The following is a 22,619-nucleotide window of genomic DNA, read 5'->3' on the forward strand; positions in this document are numbered from 1 at the left end:
CAGTACGTAATACAAAACACTTCAGCATAAAAATTAATAAAATTGAATACAATGAATTCCAGCTACTGTTGACAATTTAATTTATACGTTCGCAGTAAGCAGAAAAATTGCAAAAGGTAATTAAACAAGACGTCCTTCTTCATTAGCTAGCCTCGGATGCCTTTTGTTGTCACTAATGACTTTATATTTGTCTCCATGATTTTATCGCTTTTACAATCGCTTTATGAAGTCTTTGTAATCAGCTTTTACCGTTTTCACTTAATCTTAAAGCAGACTATTTCGAATCGTAATTCACGCAAGTAAAACATAGAACGATGAACGTAGTCGATGTTTAAGTTTTAAAGAGAAATACAAGCTACGTTTAAATTTTACCAAAAAGATCAATATGTATAGTTTTAAATGCTTATTTTTGTAAGAGTTTTAGTCTTTGATTTTATCCTAATTGTAATATAAAAAATTCGATCACTAGAAATTGTCTCAATTTGTACTTAGACGTAAGTGATAATTCTAACGATGTCTCGTTTGATGTTAACATAATTCTTTTTATATGCAGATGAAAATATTGTTGAGTAAAAACTTTTCCCGCGAAATGTTTTTCGCGTTTTTCTCGTTTTTCGTGGAGTTCTCGTTAGCTCGTACAAACAGTTTCTGTATATATCTGAAACGATTACTTGATACGTTATTTTGAACATGTTGACGTAATATACGTTCTAAAGGACTTGAAATGTAAATAGGGTATGAAGTAACATTCCACTTTGTAAAGAAATATTAAAATGCCGTTTTTAAAAATAGTCATGCTTAGTTCTTTCACAACGTTTTTAATATCTGCAATGAAATATTCTAGAATCTTGTTTAATCAAGCAATAAAATATCTTTTAAAAATATTTCTTAATAAAATAAACATTAACAGTTATAATCATAAATAATATAATGAACAAACAATATTAATGGAAAAATATATTATTTTAGATTCAATTAAAAGAAGTCACTTAAATAAAACATAATTGCAATAAAATTTATGCGTCTGTTTACGATGCATAAATTCCTTTATCACATTATTATTATTAATTACTAGCTTTTGCTCGCGACTACGTCCGCGTGGAGTTTAAAAAAAAGCAAGTAACCTGTGTGTTCTTGGAAACTATTGTACATCTATGCCAAATTTCAGCAAGATACGTTCAGCTGTTAAGGCTACAAACTCTAACAAACATCCATCTAAACTTTCGCATTTATAATATTAGTATGACAAGTAATGCGACGTCCTGTATAATAGTCTAGGCTATTTTATTACATTTGTCAGAGTTTAAGCATCCCTATGTTCTTTTCTTCTTTGCAAAATTATACTGCTTGTAATTAACTCCCAATTAGCTAAAGGTAATTCCCGCTAACATATCACGTTCCACAATATTAGCTCACCTTATTTTTCACATCATCTATCTAATTTATCCTTATTTTCGTGGACATATAAATAGATTACACGCGCTGGAATTACAAGAGATGTCCTTTGTCTCACATATAAAATAATCTTATAATACTTTTGCCCGAGGCTGGCAGCAGGAGATTAAAAAAAAATAAATGCCTATGTTATTCCAAATCCAAATTAATCTAGCGAACAAATATCTATCTTACTCACATTATGAATGCGAAAGTTTAGATGAATGTCCATCCATCCGTCCGGATAGATGAATGTTTGTTAGAATTTGTAGCCTAAACGGCTGAACGGATCTTGATGATATTTGGCATAGGCGTAGAGTATATTCTGGAAGAACATATAGGCTACTAACTTTTGTTTTTTTGAACACCACGCGGTGTTCAAAAAAACAATAGTTGGACGGACGGAGTCGTGGGCGGAAGCTAGTTTATCCATAAAAAACTTTAGCATTTATGAGTTAAATCTTATTTATTATACACGTTTGACTTGTGATTAACTACCTTTATATTATTAAACTTTTTAATATATTATGATCATATTTTGCAATTCTAAGGGCCTGTCCCACTAAATTGTATCTGATGGAAATATCGGATTTTGTTTCCTTATATGACAGTGACGTCATTTATAAGCTCTCTGAGGCTCTATCAGCCAGTGGTGGGACAGGCCCATAGTTAAATGTTTAAATACAAAATAGTATTATGATGCACACATTGCATTCAATACGCATGAATATTATCATATCAATGTTGACTTCCGATGTACTTTTAGTTGTAATGTTTTTTTTTTATCTGCTTTACTCGTTATGAAGTGATAACAGCCACAACAGTCATTTTAGACCTCGAAGGTAACAAAAAAATTACATCATAAAAGGAATTGTATTTTTATGTTTTGAAAATACTTCAGTAACTATTTGGTTGATTTCATTCTTTCGGCAATAAGAAGCTTCGTTGTCAATGAGTAAAATAGGCTATTACAATTTTTTTAATTCCGAGTAAACAAAGCCGCGAGAATCAGGTAGTTTAATATAAAGAGGAATTTCTGCACCGAATGCGCAAAATGCGAATTCATTGTTACAAGTTGGCTGGGAATATAACTAAACTGCCAACGGGAAAAGCATTTAATTTATCTCCGGGTACCATCCTGAATAAATATGAAATTAACACAATGCTATTTAACAAGGTTAATCCGAACGGGGACTAAAAGCCAGGGACACAAAGAGAGATTTCATTTACTAACTTTCTAAATTAGTGCAAACCAAACATGGAATAAAGTAGTTTTCTCGCTACTGCCTTGTTATAGGAACGTTTAGCCTTATTGGCTCTTACTGTATTCGAAGTAGGGATGAGATGTTTCAAATTTAGTATAGACTAGTTTGCGCCCGCAACTCCGTCTGCGTCGAATTTATAAATTCAAAAGTGAATAGTCAATGTGTTCTTCCAGACTGTCCTCTACGTCATTGCCAAATTTCATCGAGATTCGTATAGCAGTTTGGGCTACAAACTCTAACGAACATCCATCCATCCGTCCAAACTTTCGCATTTAAAATATTAGTAAGATTAGTAATTGGAATGTTTGTAATTAATTTAATTATTATTTATTGTTAAAGTGACACAATCAATCAAAAATGATAGACTTCATTTTAATTCTTCATATTAATTGGAAAGTTTGGATGGATGGATGTTTATTTATTTAAATTTGTTACTACTATCTTCGACACGCTATAACATCGATGAAATCAGACATAGATGTAGATCATAGTCTGGCATCACACATAAACAACTTACTAAGTCTTTTAAATTCTCGCGGACAAAGCTTCGGGTTAAAACTAGTATTTCATATGTTATTCCAATTCTGATAACTGCGTATTTGAATATCAGATGTGACATAAGAAAAATGTATTTCAAGCATTTAACATAAACGTAAATCGCTACAAGATAACAGCATGTTTATGAAAAACATTTTCACCATTTTGTGCTAACGCGCAGAGTTTTATTTACTTTGTGTAATGTACGGGGTTTATTTGCGCTCCTCATAATTTATTTCTGAGCATGAATTAAGCTTGTGTTGACAGAAGCAAGTTATTTTGGAAGAGGATTTTTTATCACATTTTTTTTCAGATGTCATAACGAATTTTCGTTTATAGGTTTCAGATTCATATAAATTATAGATTCTAGGAAAGGTAATATTGCTATGTTTCTGAGAATTTTACAATTGGTTTACTTACCATAGTAGCTCATCGATTTAAGGGCTTAATCTAACTTTTATAATAAGGTTTTTGTTGTATAAACACTTTTATAATTGTGTTTATTTTCAAAACCTTTCAGTGTGTAAATTGGGACCTTTCATTTATATGTGAAAAGAAAATAAGAGACAGAGTAATAAAAACATTAATATAAAAATGTGTAATGACAATTTAAAAAAGGTAAAAGCTGAACAATTGTAAGAATTGTAACAAAAAAATACAACATTAAAAAGAACATCGGCACGTCCAGATGGTCTTTATATTAGCTTCTAAACAAGTCCAATTTGCCAGCGATACGGATAATCTCGGTAGGATTGCTCGACATTCATTAGCATTTGTGTAATTTTATCAGATCTCATGTCCGTAGCGAAGCGGTACTGCGAACTCTATTTGTTCTTAATTCTCTTTGTAACAACATGACGCAAAGAAATGTTAATCTACGTTACAATTTATTTGAATTAGTTTCAAACAATGTTTTTTTTTTATAAATAATCCCTAGGATTAATCAGATGATGAAAATCACACACCTAGATTAAAAATATTAAAATAATAAACAAATTATTGGTGCGGGCACACACAATGGACTAAACTTTCGCACAACAGTCCTGCGATTATCAATCGTTTCGCAGCCAATTGAACTGTTTATTTGCACAACTAAAAATCGAGTAGTGTGCGCACCTCCATATAAACTCATTAGAATCAAAGCGAGACTAACCAGTTGTGCGATAGTTTAGTCCAAGGCATGCGCGCGCTTTTAGTGACGAACTTTTCATTAGAAATTGTAACGTGACATGTTTCTTAATGTTTCTACAACCTTTAATGTATTCCAATAAAGTTCCAATTAGGCTTAACGCAATTGACTTTACGTAAAAGTTACATGAAGTCTTTATACTGTGTCCTAACTGTCCGCCGGAGCCCGGGGCGGCATTGAATACTTCATTCTATAGCAATTTGCAGTCAAAAGGACTCTCGAGGGCCCTGTATAGAAGTGCGACGTTGTACGATATAGCGAAAAGTGGATTGCACACCCACGTAATCGTATTGCTAAATTATGTAAGACCATTTGATTGCTTTTAAATGCGTTTCATTTTATGAAAACTTACTACAGACTCAGTGAAGATAGAATATTAAAATTCAAAATAACTTTCAATCGGTATTTAAAATTTTATCAGTTGTTAGCAACAAATAATAAATTTTATACATTTATCTAGGTAACCGGTACGATTGTATGGTCTTTGAAAATACATTTATTTTGAAGATATTTTTATTTTGATATTTTATAACAGTAAGCAAGGAATGATGGTACCATTTCTAGGAAAGCATCCACAGGTTCTGCGATAAACCTCGGACGGGGGTCAAATTTATGGCCCAAGTCAGATAGCCGTCGGCGAGGCGCGTGGACCATTCTAGAAACTTATTGTGGGCACTTAACCGCAAATAAATTGGGCGCGGAACGTGAATGCCTCTGTTAGTGGCCATTCCTTCCGGTGCACAACGTTTTTGGAGCAACGATTTACCTTTTACAATGGAAAATTCGCAGCAAAATACTTCATTGGGTAAATATTTAAAGCGCGTATTCCATAGTTAAAGGTTTAATAGCTGGTCAGCTATGAAAAGCTTGTCGTTTAAATATTTAATTACTTTTATGCTACGTAAATTCAGTGTACAATGTTTAAATAAGATAAATATTTGTAATATGGAAACAGTTAACTATAATATAAATGAATACTTTTAAATAACAAAATAAAAATTGGATTAGTAAATGATACAGTTACTTGGGATCAAAATTACGTCCCATTTTAGTAATTCAAAGTTCGAAGTTCGTTCCAACATATCTTATTATAAAAAAGAAAAACTTTACAAAGCGAAACAAATATCAAAAAGTGTTGTATTAAGGCAGGAAGTAAAATTAGCTAAACAAGTCCAATTTGAAAGCGGCGGGCAATCGCAGCCGAGTTGTTCAACATTCATTAGCGTTCTTGTAATTTTATCAGCCGATTCCTGGGGCGACGCGCTCCAAGGAAATGAGTCGTCGCCTCATTTGCCACCGACCCTGTTTATGTAACGAACTCGCGCAACCGAAACATTAATGGAACGGTGATTTGTTGGTCTTTTGCGTCCGTAAATTTGAAGAAGGTTTTTGATTACGACAAGAATAGCGATATTTTACTTGTGAGATAATGGTTATTATAAAATACTCTAGTCAGAGTTTTTAAAACAGTTTTCTAGACGGGCTACAGAAATTATGTTAAAACTCTTATGCGTGAAACTATATATAAGTTAAAACTATCTTCAGTTCATATTTCAGATGTCATCAGAACAAATTTAGTAAATAGATTAATTGTAATATATTTTTATTTATATTATGCGAATATAGGGACATTATGCAGTCAATTTTCTTAAGCATCAAAGCGAAGAGAGTGGCAACTTTGTTAAGCGTTTAGGCAAGGAATTTTATTTACATATCATTACTTGTTTATGCTTCCTATCTCGAATATACTTCTTACTTTGTTCCTGTGGGTATCGTTCAGCGCTACTTAAGAGCTTCTTGAGATATTTCACAAGTACGATACATAATTCATAAAACCTTTTTCATGCTAAAAGTGCGTAAGAGTTTTATAAAAATTCCACATCATTAACCAAACAGTTAACACATTTGAAGCATACGTTAATCTTTTTAAATTAGCACACGAAATACTTAATGGAATTAAATCATACTAATATTGTAAATGCGAAAGTTTAGATGGACGCTTTAACGGATATTTGTTACAGTTTGTAGCCTAAATTTGGATATATATATAGAGTATAGTCTACTCACTTTTGTTTCTTTTTTAATTCCACGCGGAAGGACTCGCGGGCGTAAGCTAGTTATACTATAAACGTTAAAGTTCAAAACTTAGCCAACAATGTATGCCTGCTGTCTTTTTCGACAGTTTTCTGAAACGGCAACATCTGGATATAAATACTTCCTGCCCTCAACAAGTGCAACAAACTTCGAATGTAGAAAATAAAAAGCAGGCTCCCGTCACTGCTCGCCGGACCATTTGAGAAACTTATTGTGCGCACTTAAGCACAAATAAATCGTCCGCATAGAGTGAAATGTGTAATTGTGCATTCCTACCCATGTGTAACTTGCATTGCCAATCTTAACGTTGCAATTGCATCTTTACACATAGTTAGATGTAATTTAATTTGTACATATGATTTTTACAAACTCTTAACTATTAATGTGTTAAGCCAACTTTCAAAGCGATTTATATTGCAAAAAATAGTTTTAAACATATCGATTTATACAATAAATAATTCACATAACTATTAATTCGTCTCTTAATCTAAACTATTATAATAAAGAGTAAACACACACTTCTTTGTTGCCTAAGATGTCAGCAATCACAGCATATTTTTAAATAATTCTTTGTTTAATAAAAAGCCCCACACTTACGTCATGCTTTAGGCTATACATTTTCAGGGCATTAACCTTAGAGTGTAAATATTTTGGATAAAAACCCTAATGTGGGAAAGAGACCATAAGTTGCCGCCAACATCAAGAAAGAAAGATCATGTCGTGTCAATTTGACATTTGAAAAACATAAACAATAAAATAAAATTTTCATAATTACATGCGGATGAAGCCGCAAGGGAACAGCTAGTTTTTACTATTTATTATTTTACGATTGTAGTCATATAATTTTCATTACGATTACTAATGCACTAAAAATAATAACCATAATAAAATAATAGTAAAATAATATATTAATAATATTACCGTATAAATATAATATAAGATTAATTGCAATTGTACGTTAAGTATGTTCGTGGACATTGACTTTAAAAGTAACAAGTATCAGGCTAATCGTTCACCCTTAATTATTAGAGAAAAACAAAAGTTTTATTTTATTAACATTCCATTCTAAAAAAATTGTAGCCAAACACAATACGTTCGTTAGAAACAAAAATAAAAGACGGCAGCGAGGTAGTAAAGATAATTTTATTTGACCAGGTAAGCCCACTTACGTATTTCAGTGGTTCACGAACTAGGAACAAAAAGAGTGAGCGGAATTTTCCCGCAAGCGCACTGAACTGAAAAAAACCTGGCACAGAGTTACGAGTGCTAGATCCTAGTGGAAAGCAATTAACGTGCAGTACGCGACCAGATAGTCTAGTGGAATTATCTTTTAAGTGCGCTAGTTTAGTTTCGTGTGTAAATAACATAAAATGGCAAACTTTTTTAGGGCACAGACTTTTGCGTTATTAATTCCATTAAAGTTGTTATAATTGAGTATGTAAAATTGGCACAGCGTCGGTGCTCGTGTAGCGGGTCACACTATCTCGTCTCTCGGGTGTCGTTAGAAGTAATTGCAATGAATAAGTACACAAGCGCTGTGTTGAGTAACGCTATGATTCAGGCATATTTTAGTACCTCTGTGATCGCCTTGTTCTACTTTACTAAGATAGAAAGAGATTAACACAATCTTGTTGCCCATTATACCGATTTTAAAAAGAAGAGTTTACAAAAATGTACGGTTATTCGATTAAAATCTGAACAACACATAACCGAAGCGATGCAACTTTAGAAGTGGACTTATTAGTATCGTCATGATCGGAGAAATAACCTCAACTTTCGTTTTTTTATTTTCCGAAACTCGATATAATAGACTGTATGGACAAACATGTTTTGACTAAAACAATGGGCAAGGGTAAGTGAATTACTAACATAATCAGACCGCGGAGTGTGAATTACTAAAATTAGATGAAAATTATTAATTTCTGTCACGAACTTCACTGCAGGTATAATGGTGTCTTGTTAGCGTGTCTGTGCATAAGTGTCGACATAATGTAAGCCGTAACTTCCCAAGTTTCCTATTCATGTGAAGTACGGATGTGTATTCGCCCTTATTAAGAACCTTATTAAGCATACATTTGCATGAGGCTGTATATAACATTTACTCTGTAACTAAAGATTTAAAACCTTGTCATGTAATATTTTTTTACGAAAAATTTCGAAATCAATTTGAATCTGCGTGTGAATGACTTCGTATGTCACGGGTGGACGAAGAATATAATGTCATTAGGTTACATGACTAGCGAGTAAGACGAGTGTTGTAAATAAAGAATTATTAACTGAGGTGTCTTTAAGATAATTAAACTAAAAGTGAACATAAACATCCTATAGTCGTATTTAGTGGAAATAGGAAACTATATTTACACATTTTACTGACTGAAAATGTTGTTTGTCTATGGAAAGTTTTAGTATTTAAATAAATGATAAAAACATGTCTGTTTTAATAAGTCTATGATTACAATCTAGTAAAGATGAAATTGTTTGGACAGTGTTGTCATAATTTCTCATATGCATTAAATTCGACTAAAGATCGATTTTTACTTGACGTTTAGTAAATCAGTCTTTTGTTTTCAAGAGTCCTATTGCGCTAACCATAAGCCACCAAGGATGTTGCTTGCCCATCTAATTGTTTATTTTTTTTTCAATGCAGAATTATTAATAGGTTTGTTTTGAAAATCAACTGCATTAATTAAACTCATTATAAGCTGTCAGAATCTTTTTCAATGAATTTAATTGCAATTAGTAAATTTTAATTAAATTCTGATATCAAATTTATAACAATAAAGGCACATTATGAACTCTATGTGTAATAAAATATGACATGAAATATTTATATTTAATAAAACCCCAAATTGTAAGGAACTAATTTCAGAATATGTACGCAATAATTTATATTTTGTATTTCCCGAGCTTTCTCTTAAACTTAAGTTGAATGTATGATAAATTCAAGCGACAAAAGCTTTGTCCTTGCGCGCAATTGTTCTCGTGACCGCGGGTGACGGCAAAAAATATACGGTCAGCCTGAATAGGTGGCGATGGCGTTCATTGTTAATATGCAAATTACTTGTTATGAGTTTCTTCAATTCATAAATGCAAATTAAATACGTGAAGAAAACCTTTATAAAGTGCATACAAAAAAGTAAAAAATTTAATTAGAAATGAGCGTTGTAATCTTGTTTGTTATTCCAATTTTAAAAATCTCAAAATTAACCATGAAATTGACGACATTTATATTTACGATATTCAAAGAGGTGCTTGAATATTCAATACTTGGAAGTGGAAACGTCGAAATTTCGCAACAATTTATTTAACTCGATTTGCTAATTTGTAATTGTATTTACAGTCAATTATATTTACATTTAAACCAATCAAACACGTAAATTCAGTAAACACTTATTTATATAACTACGGTTTTTCTACTACGGTCATTATAATATTTAATTTCGTCAGTATTTTAATGAAAATTATAACTTAAAGTGTAAAAATCTTATTTTATAATGAAGCTGATTTAAGAAGTTTTATTGTTCTAGAAGTATCCCAATGTATATAATTTTAAAAATAGTTGAGAATGTTGGGATATGATCGTTGTATAAATTATCTATTAAAAACTCGGGTAAAACGTAGAAGTAAGATGTAGACTGAACGTACCTTATGTGGTATTCATGCCACGTTCGGGGCTCATGACTGATTGAGCCCTATATGTATGTTGACTATCATATGCGTAAATGTAATATGACAGAAATACTACCTGAATAACCCGAATTTTTGTAACCTCAAACGTACTTTGTATATACCGTTTGAATTGATATCATTCTCATAAATTATTCTGTACAAGTTAAGATTATTTTTCTTTGAATTAGATTTCGTATATAAAATATTATTGCCTTATACGTTTGAAGAAAATAAATTAAAGATTTATTTCGCATAACTGTGATCTTTTCAATCTTTCATACTGTGAGTTAAATTAACATACATATGTTGAGAGGATGAGAGGTGAAATCAAATTTTCATGTCAGCAGAAAATTAAAGAAATCTTACGCGAAGCCAATTTCACGGGAGCGGTAATCTCATTAGAGGCGTCGGAATTCATTAACATTTATAGGAATTCGCGGTGGAAAACTTTTACACGGGTTTTCTGAACTTCGATGTACTCATTCGGAGAATCTAAGTCGCTTTGAAACAGATTTTTCTATATTATATATATATGTATATTATATATTATGTATATTTGTGTATATTATATTGTATATTATATGTATTGTATATTTATGTATATTATATATTACGTATATTTTTTTTTTTATATTGCCTCGGTTGTGATTCAAAAAATGTTTTCAAGGTTTACTTTTAATAAGAAAGGGGGGAAGGGCGGCGGGAACACCAAGGTCATTATCGACCCCCATGGACATCCACAACTACAGACACGTAGCCCCAAGGGTCCCGGTGCTGGTGATATTATGAATTTTCAATAGTAAAAGTTCTAAAGTCACTAAAATAGCGAAGTAACTCTGCGACAAAAATTTAATATGTTGTTAGTGTGGATATCGCAAATATCGTTTATTGTATCTCTATGAAATCTGGATAACTTTTTGACCAACTTCCCAAAAGTAGCTACTCAATTCGTCTGTAAGTTGTTTTTTAAATTTCCATTTCGAAAACTGACTTCATATAAACTGGAATATAACTTGTCTGTCTGTCTGAATATAATATGTCTGTGTGTTTTACCTGGAAGTGTAAACTCATCAGTTTTATTCTTTTGTACTCCATTGTCATAGACTAACACAAAACCCCGGCCAGTGGAAGCTTTTATTACTATGAATGGTTTGACGCATTTAAATTTTGCAGTTTTTAAAGTAACAGAGAACCTACGAATGAATTGCACTATGCAAAATTAAAAATCATTCAAGCTGAATACAAAAAAGTTTTCGCATTTTATTATAAGAAAAAAATATGAATATTCAACTGAGACAACGGTGCTGATGTTACCACTGTTTTTTATAGTAAGTTTTTATATATTATTAAGGCAAATATTAAATGTTGTTGACGAGCGTAGAGTCCGTGATTACAGCTGCTGTTGTCCTAAAGGAACATTCAATAGTCACTAACGAGCTACGACATCCACATTTCACGAATGTTGATTTTCTTTATATTACGTAGAGTTCATGAATAATTACTGGATTTTAATATTAACAGTCTATTCATTTCTGTTACTATATTTGTTGTAAGCATTTCTCTGTTTACAAACAACTTTGGTTTTCTTTTAAAGATGTTACAGACGAAAAGATGAAGTGTAAATACTTGAAAAGAGACTTCAGAAACACATATCAGAAGCTGACATCTTAACATGAAAAAAAACCAAACGTAAATTTTCGTAACTTTACACTATAGAAAATACGAATAATTTAAACATAGAACTTCATATGTAAAATCGATTTATCAGAATATAAATGCTTGGATGTAGGGAAAACGTGCATTACACGCCCTTGGCACGAGGCAGCGCATACGTTGTAACGACTGAAGTCTTCAATGTTGATTGCGCCCATTGAAATGTTCATGGGACGGTAAAGCGTTGTTGTGCTTTTAATACTCGCTGGATATTGCATTTAAAACTACTTTCCATCACTACTTGATAACCTAGATTAGTGATTGTAACTGTAACAATATTTATAACAAGAACACAATAATCCATTTTCAATAGAAGAAACGCAATTATTTTATTAAAATTTCTAGTATAGCATACTCTTATAATATAGAATTTTATATTTCTTTATACATCATCATCACCAGCTCACTATACGTCCCCACCGAGGGGCTCGGAGCCTACCCTAATACGGGGTGACTAGGCCATAGTCAACCACGCTGGCCAGGTGCGGGTTGGTTGACTTCACATATATCTTTGAATTTCTTCGCCGATATATGCAGGTTGCATCACGATGTTTTCCTTCACCGTAAGAACGTCGGGTAAATTATGTACATATGAAAATTCGAAAAATCGAAAATCACATTGGTACATGGCGGGATTCGAACCCAAGACTTGTAGATTACAAGTCAAGTGTTCAAATCACTGAGCCACCGACGCTCTTATATCTCTTTGATCTTATATTTCTTTGATTTCTTATAAATATAATTTTAAATAACACATCAATATTAGGTTGCTGATAGAGCGTTCACAGATTCCTTGATAAAGCTCACCGTAAATAAATAACAGACAACGTCGGACGTGGCGAGCCCGCTGAGAAACTTATCGTCCGCACTTAGCCGCAAATAAATTGGCTGCACCATATGTACTGCGCCACTGGCGTCGAGTGCAACCTTTCCCAACTGCCAATTACACTATACAAAACATATGTTTTAAGTAACAATTTGTAAAAAAAACTGTTAAATGAGTAATTTCGACTAGATTGTTTAAAAGAATCGAATAAAACCTAATTGTCCCAAAATAATTTAACATGCTTAGTCAATTGACATATAACAGTACTCGTATTTTACTATGTTTACTACATTTTATTTGTAAAATGTTTAAATTCATTCACTCATGTTGTAGAATAAAAACCTTTATTAAAACTTTAGTTCAAATAAAATGAGTATTTTATACGTAGGAGATAAGATATGAGACCTTACTATCCGTATGTAGTTTAAGTTAATTAAGTTTGTAAAGTTAGAGCAAACATCGAGTGCAGAAGCATCGCCAACTTGAGATCAACTTGTAGGAGTTCCTGTCTCTGAAATTTGAGTCCAGTTGGATGAGAATAGAACAAATAAAACTATAACAAAACTTTACTGTATCGTTCTGAAACTAGGACATTTGAGGACTTGTACAAAGTTAATTTACCGAATTCTCAACGGGACTTACTAATGTTTACGGCTTTAAACAACGCTCTACGTTTTTGAGTAATGGCCGAATACTGATTCCACATTTAAACATCGTCTCAGATAACGGCAATTTAACTCCAAATAGAAATAACTAACCGTGGTAGTGCCCGCTTTAACATCTTAGCACGAATGGGCCGGCACGCCCGGTGTAATACCACGACCACACAGAAGACAGGCGTGAAATAGAAGCAATTCCGTGTTTCGTCTTTTCTTATAAAGAGAGGTTGGGAAGAGGAAGTGGATTTGACGGTGGAGGAGATGCATGGGAAGGGGAAATATCCTCTTTATGTGCGTCTCCTCCTCCGTCGGATAAGGGTAGGCAACGCATCTGCAATTGCGGATGTCTATGGGCAGCGGTCGCTTCGCCATTTTGGCGATTTCAGGTGGCCGCTTGCTCGTTTGCCACCTTATGTTATAAAAAAAAAATTTTTGAAATTCGACAGTTTTTCGCTTATAAAATGAAGTGCTTGATATTTGTTTTAATATTCCAAATTATTTAAAGCCTAAAATTAGATGCTTTATCTCTGATTTATCTGAAATATGATTTAAATTTTGGATTGCTTTACATTTTGTCGACTCTTAGTGTAGTTACGTAGAATAAAATCTAGATAACGATAACTTAAAGATTTATATTCTAGATACCGCAAGCATTAATCTGGGCTATCTCAGCGTGAAATTATGAAACCGTATTATATTTTAGCATTGTTTATTATCCTATGGTTTAATTACGCTTTGGCCGCAAGAGACTTTGTACTTAATAATAAATTCATAGCCTCAGGTCAATGTCGTATTTGTACAATATTCTAATAAAATTCTTATTAAACTATATCTATATTATGTGTACAATGAATTCAATTCTTGTTTGATTACGAATGTCTCTTAAAACATTATAACTGTTTTAAGTCTAGAGATAATGCCACAAATCATTAAATGTTTATATTTAGATCATAAAAATACATGATTCCATTTTATTTACAATGATTACGCTGTGCCCTAAATTTGATTAAATACTTTTAAAAACCGATATAGTTCCGGTGTAGCGGCACAACACTAGACCTACGATCGATATCGGTATCGATGTGCACGTCGCCCCTCCCTAAGACAGCTGTCAATGTCAGTTACATGTTTTTAAGTATAAGCGCGCCAATCCTGTTGGTAATAACAACATTGTTACAATTATCTCATTTGGCCAAATGTACAACGTAAACGTGTAAACTAAATTACAATTTTCTCCCAACAATGTAGAATACAAAGTAAAGAAAATTGTGCAATATCGTAAAAAGTTTACACGATGCAATTTAGTCGCTTCTTGAAGAACCATTACGACAACAATGTTACGTGTCTTCATATAGCCGGGGCATTACTAGCAATATACATTCTCCTTGGTTTCCGGCTTGTGTCACACGAACTAGTTGAAGTCAGGGCGGATACGACTTCATCCTGAAACTTGCAGTTGGATAGAAACTTTCCCAAAGTGGCTTGCAATTGTCTTTGCAACGATGTTACGTGCATTCGTTTTATTTTTTGCAGCGAATATTACTTTCAGGAAATTAACAAGACTTTATTTTTCTGAATACTCAACAATAATACAACAAATATTTTATTTACTGTTGCTTCTTGCTGAAATAAAAAAAAAAAGTTACTGTAATTGGATATTTTCTTAAAAGTAAATGAAAATCATCTCAATTAAAGAGTAAATGCTTCAGAATTCAATATCAAAAGTACCTACCGTGAAAAGTTCTACTTTCGGGAATACAATGTCAAATTTTCAAAGAGAAAATTGAGTAGAATGTCAAAGTTATCAATTAATTCTAATTGAAAACTTTTTTATTCTGAGAAACATTTTCAATTTCAAAAAAGGCAAGAGCCTTTACATTTAAATAACGACAACAAGCTCCATCCAGTTATTCACGATATAAATTGATTAATAAAAGCCGTTCAATCAGTTCAACAAAAGGGCGTAGCGCACTACAATGATTGAAAATTGACGACAGAGAAGGCAGTCGTCCGGGACTAATCCGGCCAGATTCGGACAAACCTCCATTACCCTGATTGATTTTCGGCGCTCTTTCCCTAGCTACAAACACAAAGCATTTCGTAAGCACTTTCAATTTGCACTAAACCCGCTCGCATCTCAATTTGCGGCGGGCGACCGTACCGGTGCTTGGCGCCCGCCGTCCCACAGCGCCTTGTTTCTCTACCACTTGCCTGTTTGCTTGTGATTGACGTCTCTATTTTAAAACTGGAACAAACATTTCGACGCAACAATGTTGTGTTAGTCTGTGGATTTTAATTCAGGTTTATTTTTAACTAGTGTTATTAACAATAAAAAATACCATTAAATATACTTAACTTCACATGTCAATGTTGGATTTAATAATGAATTTCATTTCAATAATAATTTTAGTAATAATCGTGCAAGCGAATTGGTACAATCGTGAATTTATCCAAAATTACAGCAATTCCATTGCCTTTTCACATCAATTCAACTGCACTATCGACCGACACTTGTTAATTTATTATTTAGTCGCAATCGAAATATATCAGCGGTCGTTGTCAACTGTAAAAAGTGATTTTTAAAATATCATTGTATTGACAATTGCGAACATTCGATAATAAATAACGCATACAATTTATGGATGAGATGACTCGTATTATTGTTATTGCAAACGTGTGGCTGTTCTGTGAATATACATTTTAACGATTTTCTTTGACCTGTTAACTTTTTGATTGATAAACCCAATGGTATTCGATTGCTAATTGTTCGATTTCAGATTTAAAAAATGTTTTACAATAACAGTGCCTCTTGCCGAGACAAAGATAAAGGAAGCGTGTTTCCTCATTTATCGTATTGAAGATCCCTCAGGATGCGCGCAGCAATCAAGCGGAAATAGAAAGTCAAGTGCGGAATGGCTTAGCTTCTCTAAGATAAATCCCTCTGTCGGTCAGGAACATACGAGCGGTGGGGACTTACAAAAGTACTTAAGGACAAATCGAATTTTGTATTTAATATATTAAAATTGACTGTTTCGATACACGATAGTGAATATTTTACAATATGAATTTATGTGAAAAATTAATCCACGCATATTTTCCGTTTCCAATAATCGAGATCATCATTTATTTATCAGTTGCACACAACATTCATAATTTCAACAGATAATTGTTTCATAAACCTTCGAATAGTAATTTATGGCCGAATACTAAAACGAATCTTAAAGACATCGCTTCGTAAGCGGCGCTTACAATCTGGCGGACGAAATCATAATGAAATTTAGAATATAAGCGTGGCCATAAGATGCCGATACATATTACAATGTCGTCTCTGTATTCAGCTAGCCTACGTCACCAAAGTTGTTAAACAAACAGTTCGGAGTAACTTTGCGTCGAATTTTTTCGTCGACACAATGTATTTTTCCCGCATCAATATTTTAAGGGAGTCGCACGTGTCATCTCTCATAACACTCCTACGAGCGAAGCTCGCAAACTGTTTCCAACACTCTCGGCTTATATTAAAAGTCTTGTGTCGCAATATTTACGTTACATTTATAACAAAGAAGTAGATTCACTTATTGAGTAAGGAAAAATATATTTGGGTTCTTTTCATAGTAAATATCAACCTGGTTTTATACATGACGTTTGAATGTCTATTTGTTCACAAATAAAGTATTGATAAAAAATTGTATTTACATGTGACTTTTTTAAAACATTGTTATCCCAGTTTATTTATATAGATATATATACAGGATGAAATGTCCATTAAAATGTTACAAGACAACGCAACGCAAGAGTAACAAGAAAGACCTTTGGTTATAGAAGGTATATCTTTTCCAATAAATGACTATCAATTTTGTCTTTTGCTTCAGGCAGAAAAAGGAAAAGGAGCTTTAGATGGCAATAGAAGTTAAGGAAGATTCGTTAACAGAGCATCGGTCCGCCGTCGCCGCCGTCGCTTATCGTCACGGGGCATATCAAGATGTGACGTGTCTTAACGCGTGCGGAAGGTTATCAAACAACTCCAGTGACCAAAGTCGACCCACGTCTGACCCAATTAGCTATCGACTGCGTTCTAACAAACTCGATTCGTCTCTTTGTTTTGTCTTATAAAAAGATTATTTGTTTACATTAATAAGTGTAACCTTGGCACTAATAATTAGTACGACACGCTTTTTATAGACGATTTAAGAATGTTATAAGGATTTTGTTGATGCAATATTTATTTTACTGTTACACTTTTACATATAGCGATGTACTTCGTACTACCAAACTGTGTGTTCTTTTAACAATACATACGTGGTTAAAATTTTTGATGAGAATGCAGTAGCTTTTGCTAAAGTATTTCAGCATACCTGAAACAAAATAAAATTGTTATATTTCTGAATATAATATGGTTTTAACGTTACTTTTTGAATACAGTTCGTTTAATGATTCTAGTTTTAAAAACAAACAAAATTCCTCGACGATATCTCATGTGGGTAAAACATGAAATATGGATTTATTTTGTATGTATAATTTAGCAGTGTTGTTAGCCAAGTAGCTGCCATTCCAATTTAAGAAGGAGTAAAGAATCACTTGCTAAGATTTGTCATTAGATTTATTGTCATGGAGAATTCGGTACAAAGTATATCGGTTGCTAATTCTAAGTACATGAGCAAGTAAATTAAATAAAGGCTATTTTTATATATACACGTACATAATCGATGTGTTATTGGATTATCCGATAGTTGTGGTATAAATTGAATTAAATCCGTGTGTATTCATAGGGTACAAAGTAAATGTTCACAACTTTCGTAAGCCATTATTAATTGGCACGGTTTTAGGTAAACTTCAATCAATATACGTTTCAAGATAATTTTCACTAATTTTGTTTTTGACCGAGTTCTCAAAAGGAGGTACTGAATTCGACTGTACGTTTTTTTTATTGTTTTTACTCAGATTATTCGTGGAAATTATTTTATTATAACGTTTTCTTAGTTATTTTTTAAAGAAGCTAATACATAACGGCATCGTTCGTAGCATTCAAAAAGTTGTAAATTATACGCTTCTGTTGGAAAGCGAGGGACGTGGGCAGGTTTTTCGTGAATAATAGCCTCCATGCAGTAACAGAAACGGAGTTAACGCGCTTCTCGAATATTTTCACGTTTTCCCTTTAAGGCAGACGCCATTTTGAATTCAAGGAATGTTTTTAATTCTCTTGATTGTTATTGTATTCAAAGAATTATACATCCTACTTAGGGTCGAATATCTGTATGTTGCTATGGAGTGTATACCTCCTAATTTTATGAAATGACAAAAGACATTTCATCTATATGGGTAGGAAATACACGTCTTTGACTGCACATGTTTTATAGTTATAAAAGTTGGACTTCTAAATGTTAATCAAAAGGCGCGACGGCCCGTATACTTGTAGCCACTTAAAATGTAATAAATTAGCGGTCCACAAATGGCGAGGTGGGTGGTTTGCGTGAATAACGGCCTGTAGAGACGAATTGGACCGTATAAAGAAAAATGGTCCGAAGCCGACTACATTTTATAGTTTTTATACTAGTCGTCTCCAAAGTAGAACGTGTTCATAATAATTTCTATAAGATTTTTTAAGTTTTTAATTGAGGTATCAGATATACATATTATTTTTTGATTTTAAAAACATACATGTAGAGTCAAATACATATTATTGTCATCATACTTCGTACTAATATTATAAATGCGAACTTTGTAGACTAAACTGCGATCGGATTTCGATGAAATTTAGTATAGATGTAGCGGATAGTCTGGAAAAACACGTAGTCTACTCACTTTTGTTTTTTTTTTATCCACGCGGATGGAATCCCGAGCGAAAGCTAGTATTCAAATATAATAAACAATTGATGAATTAAGCCAACATTAACAATAGACGTCATTGTCCGCAGCAGTAATACAGCTGAATAGAATCAACCATAATTCGGTAGAACGTATTCGGGCCGATCATATTGGATACGTTTTGATGTGTATCGGATCCAGTCAAAGCCCAACAGAGTCATTGAAGCGTGGCCGCCAAAATTCGATTCGCTTACTTGTTTCCAAATGTTTGCATTCGAACCGACTCGGATTACTTTGTAACGTTTACAACAAAGACATGTTATATCTTTGACAATTCTAAAATAAGAAATCTGTGAAGTAAAATAATTCTCAAAATGGAAAATATTTTTGACAGATTTATTTTCAAGAATATTTTAACGTATCGTACTAACATATGTGTCTACCGAGAGAACGCACTGTGGACACTACCTTATCATTATGGTGACTAGTTCGTAGTCAACCATGCTGGTAAGGTGTGGATTGGTTGCTTATACACATCAATTTCTTGGCAAAGATATATTGATAGATACCTATTGATAGATTGAAATTGTTTTTCCTGTACCGCATATACGATCTAATAATTAAGGAACAATAACTATACTAACATACGATTGCTTACGAGGGCAATATGTGACCCACGAAGTCGATCGTACTCACAACACGACAGTTGGCAAACATTCGCAATTGCTGTAAACGGGTCGTTAAGATTTATCATTCACTGAAATAAAACGCAGTTGTACCAAGTTAGTGGGAAGTTTTATCATCTCTTTGTCGTTTACGATGTTTTGTCTGACCTGTGTGTACCCCGGTTACGTGTGCACGGTTATTGATTACTTTATTGAACTCTATATTATTTTATTGCATCATTATGAACAGTAATTGAAATGTTTTATTACAAAACAATTAAAACAAGTAAGGAGGAACTTTATCGTATTGTTTTGTATATTTATTTGATTAAAAATCACGGTTCAATCCAAGTGTACTTCGGTGTAGGTAGCGAATATTTCAAGACCCGTTGAGGTCCTCATTCAAGGGTGTGGATCTGATACTAATAATTCACTGAAACGCAAAACTTTCAATATCTCAATTTGAAGATAAAAGGTGTTAGGCCACTTTCAAAATAAGCAGCTCATTAGATACCTATTCATACACCAAAGTAAACTTGATTTTTAACTAATTTAGTTTGAGTTAAATCTCACAATTTTAATGTATAAGTATTTATTTGTAATATAAACGTTTTGGAACATCACCAAAAAAATATCTTTTTATAAATAGAATGTTTGTATTACACCCGTCAGCGTGAAGTTGATATAAGAATTATAAAAAAACCTTTCCTAATAAACTACACGGTACTCGCTTCGTAAAATAATCTTCCCTCTTATTCTGTAACTCCTAAGTATTACATTGGTATTATTACTACACAAAGAGCACGCGTAAGAGGATCATAATAGTAGCTTTGAGAAAGTATCTTTTCTTTTTTCAAAAACCTTTTCACTTATATTACAGTAACATCCAATTGATTTAATAAACTATTGTCAAAGCTTTGATATCGAAGGACATTTATTGGAATATTGCTTTATCTTAATTTAACGGATTTAACTTAAACCACTTTATAACAAAATTTTAATTATGTTTTTAATAATAAATCTTGATTCTTTATTTAATTTTATATTATAATCGTTTTTCTTTGAAAAGGACGACTAAGGTATTTGTCGGAAGCAATTTCGGTAGATCGAAACCATCGGATTCACACCACTGACATCGTATTTCCTGCAAACACTTCCACAACGCCAGATAACGCTAAGTCTCGTGGAAAGAATAGCGGAAAGGACAGCCCACAGGCAGGAAATTGTCTGTCGACCTATTTCACTATCGGCACGCCATTCAATTCCAACGAGACTACAGTAAGAATCGTGCTTTCAACATATACAATACAAAACTTTTACCAATAGTGTGGTCAACTGTATTGCCCCGATGAGACAGGAGTTATGCCATTAACCTGAATATTTGTCAGAAAATGTGCAAACTTTTTTAATACATAGTAAATGATTCAAATTATTAGAAATTTAGTGATTGTTTTTGCATGAATAATGGGAAGACATTTTAATATATATAACTTTGTCGGACTGTAAGTGGGTTTCACATGTTTTGTAATAGTACCATGATTAAAGCGTTTGTCACCGGGCCAGATAAGTTAGTCGCACTACATCTCCAATACTGTACAACGCCTGTACAAATTGCTTTAGCCATCAAGCGTAGTGGGTTATGCAAATGCATGTTGAGTTTTAGAGCAGGCACTTAACCGAGATAAACGACAAACTTGTTTGTTGTTTATTTAATTTACTTTTTACGATTTTACGTATAAGAAGAATACTTAATCTATTTATTTATGAAAAATGTAAAATCTAAATACCAACTAATGTAATGAAGAAAATGTGCATTCGTATTTATTTTAAATGAAAGACCAAGCTAGTCGGAATACACTGAGCTTTATGTACAGTCAAACTCGCTAATAACCGTTGGTTTTCACAGCTGAAACACCTAAACAGAAACATATTGACATACCTTTCATTTTCATTGAACAATAGAGATACAACAACAATTTACAGTGTCATCTAAATTTGTATTCATTGTGTGAAATTGTCAACTTATTCCATCTCTAGCATGTTTACTCGCGATACAGCCTTTGTTATTCGACTTGTCAAATATAGCATTTGAGAAATAACGACGCTGTTTTCCACGGAACCGCTGTGCGAACGATTCAAAGACATTCGAACCTCTATACAAATGTACAAGTCGGTTAGAGTGTACAGGGTAGTGTTATATTGTTATTTTAACTACTTTCTTCTGGCAAATAATAATATTGTACGTAATTGTAAATTTGATACAATTCTAAGTTGATAATTAAAGGCTTGTAATAGTTTGAATTAACATCGAAAATTGAAAAATGTTATGTAACGTTTTTAACGTTTAGGTATTTTAAATTTTAAAATAATAAGAATGTTGTTATAAGAAGGATCTAGAATATTCGTCTTAAAAGCTTTCCTCTATCATATCACAGAAGCTTTTTATTCTTAAAGAGAGGATTTAAAGTGGAAAAACGTCTAACCTAAATTCCCCGTGACACCTAGATTTCTGGAAACTTAAGTGTCCTTAGCTTTGAGCGATGACTGGAAAAATATAACTCGCAAGTAAGATTTTTAAGCGCTACTGAAATTTTATATGAAACTTTAAGTAAACAAATATAATCTGTTTACATTCTCTTTGCTTGTAAAATGTTATAAAAAAAGCAAACATTATTTGATAAAGTCTGGAACAAAGTATAAACTTAACTTAAAATGGATATAGGATTGTTTGAAACAATATTTACTTCATTTGCGTAAAAAAGGAAA

At 32.8% G+C, this 22,619-nt stretch overlaps 1 protein-coding gene across 4 annotated transcripts in view; it reads right to left on the bottom strand.

Annotated features, from left to right (window-relative positions):
• The window catches only part of LOC106100564 (low-density lipoprotein receptor), a 137,949-nt gene that overhangs the window by 37,931 nt on the left and 77,399 nt on the right, over window positions 1–22,619 (bottom strand). The gene's annotated exons all lie outside the window — the stretch shown is intronic.

This window comes from Papilio polytes, unplaced genomic scaffold, assembly GCF_000836215.1.
Source record: "Papilio polytes unplaced genomic scaffold, Ppol_1.0 DF824047.1, whole genome shotgun sequence".
NCBI lineage: Eukaryota > Metazoa > Arthropoda > Insecta > Lepidoptera > Papilionidae > Papilio > Papilio polytes.